The following is a 3,623-nucleotide window of genomic DNA, read 5'->3' as shown; positions in this document are numbered from 1 at the left end:
GTTGGAACCTCATTTAATTTTATGTCTTATAGAGTTTATAATGAGTAAAAGATTATATAAGGGTAATAATTCATCTGTAAACCTAGAAATGTACAGCCAATTTTGAAAGAGATGTACCCTAGCTCAGAAAAATGTTATTGAATGTTAATACTGTTGTAATGAAATGCTTCTTTTAAATAAAAAAATGACTATAAAACAAAAAATGATCACATGATTTGAGTTATAAATTTGAGAGTTTTTATAATACTAATAAACAATTATTGTAAGTCACATTTTTTCTATTTTGGAAAATATCTCCATTTCCCATATCCTTTCAGCATCTTTTACAATCTCTCTTTTTTTAAAATAATTATGAGACATAATAGCATTAACAAATAAATTTTCCATCTCTTGTGAGACTTCTTTTCCTGGGGATGCTAAGCAATGCTTATTCCCTTTTAAGTTTCTAGTTTCAAGCCAATGTTTGATTAAAGTTTTACTGAGGAACCAAATTTATTGAACTTATTTATCATATAACTGAGGGGTTGCTGAGGTGCATGTATGACCAGAGGGTATGCCCACACTTGAAAGCCTTAACCCAGCATGAGTCATGCCTTCTCTTCCTAGCCTTCCCCAGATTGTATACTTTAGCCCTCCCCAAATCCAGGAGGCCATGTGTGATTAGGGCCAAATTACATACAGTTGGCTGGGAAGAGTGACTGAATATGCCAGTGAGGGTCCAATGACCCTGCTTGGCTCTCCTATAATGAATGAACACAATTGTCAACAAGTCCAATAGTGAAGATGTTTAGTGATCAGGTTCAGCTGAAGTTGTGATGATAGTAGTTATTTCATGCAGAAGGGGCTGCTGTGTAGCATTATCTTATTAAAAGGACCTGGAATTTAAAAGGATTTGGTGCTAGGAGCCACATATGAGGGAGAACATATGTCATTCATTTTTCTGAGTCTCTGTTATTTCATTTAGTATAACAGTTTCTAGATCTATCCATTTACCTGCAAATTTCATTATTTCATCTTTCTTTACTGCTAAATAGATCTCCATTGTGTAAATATACCACATTTTTGTTAATCACTCATCAATTGAGGGACACTTAGGTTGTTTCCATTTTTTAGCTATTGTGACAAGAGCAGCAACAAACATGGTTGTACAAGGGTCTCTACAATAAGATGAGTCCTTTGGGTATATGCCAAGGAATTGTATAACTGGGTCATATGGTAGGTTCATTCTTACTTTTTTAAGAGTTCTCCACACTGTTCTCCATAGAAGTTGCATGAGTTTACAATCACACTAGCAGTGACTGAGCCTTCCCCTTTCTCCACATCCTTACCAGCATTTGATATCATTTGTTCTCTTGATCCTAGCTAGTCTGATTGGGGTAAGGTGATACCTTAGGGTAGTTTTAATTTGCATTTCCCTAATTACTAACGATGTTGAACACGTTTTGAGATGTTTCTTAGCAATCTTTATTTCTTCCTTTGAGAACTCTCTGTTTAGATCTTTAGCTCATCGTTTAATTGGGTCATTTGATTTCTCGATTCTTTGTTTTTTTGAGTTCCTTATATATTCCAGATGTTAAACCTCTGTCAGATGTGTCGCTAGTGAAGATTTTTTTCCCATTCTGTGGGTTTTCTCTTCACTTTTCAATTGTTTCTTTTGCTGTACAGAATCTTTTTAGTTTAATGAGGTCCCACTCATTGATTGCTGACCTTAATTCCTGAAAAAATTCTGTCTGATTTAGAAAATCCTTTCCCACACCTATATCTTGTAAGTTACTGCCAATATTTTCTTCTAATAGTTTCAGGGCTTCCAGTTTTACATTGAGGTCTTTGATCCATTTGGAGCTGACTCTTGTGCAAGGTGAAAGATAAGGATCTAGTTTCATACTTCTACAGGTGGAGATCCAGTTTTGCCAGCACCATTTGTTAAAGATGCTATCTTTCCTCCATTGTGTGTTCTTGGCACCTTTGTCAAATATCAGGTGGCTAAAATTGGGTATACTCGGGTTTGGATCTTCAATGATGTTCCATTGATCTGTGTGTCTGTTTTTGTGCCAGTACAATGCTGTTTCTATGACTATAGCTCTGTAGTATACATTGAGATCTGGTATAGTAATCCCCCCCAGCATTTCTCTTTGTGGTCAGCATTGCTTTGTCTACCTAGGAATTTAAGAATTTTTTTTCTAGTTTTATGAAGAATGTCATGGGGATTTTGATTGGGATTGCATTGAATCTATATAATGTTTTTGGTAGGATGGTCATTTTCTCAATATTAATTCTTCCAATACATGAACACGGGAGGTCCTTCCATTTCCTGGTATCTTTCTCAATCTCTTTCTTTCATAATTTAAAATTTTTCATTGTAGAGATCTTTGATGTCTTTGGTCAGATTTACTCCAAGATTTTTTTTTCAGCAGCAATTGTGAATGGTAGCATTTCCCCGTATTCTTTCTCCAATTACTTGTTATTGGTATATAGAAAGGTTACTGATTTTTGTAGATTTATTTTGTATCCTGCCATTATACTAAAAATGTTCATCAGTTCTAGGAGTTTTCTGGTTCAACTTTTGGGATTTGTTAGGCATAGTATCATATCATCTGCGAAAAGTGATAATTTGACCTCTTCTTTTCCAACTAGTATTCCTTTACTTTCCTCCTCCTGTCTTACTACTTTAGCAAGAGTTTCAAGCACTGTGTTGAAACGGAGTGGAGATAGTGTGCATCCTTGTCTGGTTCCTGATTTTTTTTTTTTTGTCTTTGAGACAGGGTCCCCCTGTAGCCCCAGCTGTCCTGGAACTCACTATGTAGACCAGGCTGGCCTTGAACTCACAGAGATCTGCCTGCCTTTGCCTCCCAAGTGCTGGGATTAAAGGCGTGTGCCACCATACCTGGCTTGGTTCCTGATTTTAATGGGAATGCTTCCTGTTTTTCTCCATTTAGAATGATATTGGCTGTGGGTTTGTTGTATATAGCTTTAATTATGTTGAAGTATGTTCCCTCCAGTCCAATTCCCTCTAGGACTTTGAACATAAATGCCTGCTGAATTTTGTCAAAAGCCTTCTCTGCATCTATTGAGATGACAATGTTGTTTTTGTCTTATAGTCCATTTATATGATTAATGATGTTTATTGACTTGCATATATTGAACCAGCCCTGCATCTCTGGGATAAAGCCTACTTGATCATAATGAATTATCTTTTTGATGTGTGTCTGTATGCAGTTTCCAAGTATTTTGTTGAGAATTTTTGTATCTCTGTTCATTAAAGATATGGGTCTATAGTTTTCTTTTTTGGTGTGTTTTTACCCAGTTTGGGTATTAGAGTGATTCTGGCTTCATAGAAGGAATTTGGGAGATCTCCTTCTGTTTCTATCATTTTGAATAATTTAAGTAGTATTGGTTGGAGGTCTTCTTTAAATGTCTGGTAGAATTCTGCTGTAAATCTATCTGGGCCTGGAATTTTTTTAGTTGGGAGGCTTTGTATTACTGTTTCAATTTCCTTATATGTTATGGGTCTGTTTAAACTGTTGACATCTTCTTGGTTCAACTTTGGTGGTTCCCATAATTTTAGATATCCATCCATTTCTTTTAGATTTTCAGATTTAGTAGTGTATAGGTTTTTTAAATAG

Source organism: Nannospalax galili, unplaced genomic scaffold (assembly GCF_000622305.1).
Source record: "Nannospalax galili isolate Female #2095 unplaced genomic scaffold, S.galili_v1.0 scaffold872, whole genome shotgun sequence".
NCBI classification, from domain to species: domain Eukaryota; kingdom Metazoa; phylum Chordata; class Mammalia; order Rodentia; family Spalacidae; genus Nannospalax; species Nannospalax galili.
The sequence above is the reverse complement of the archived record's forward strand: the minus strand, read 5'-3'. Positions refer to the sequence as shown.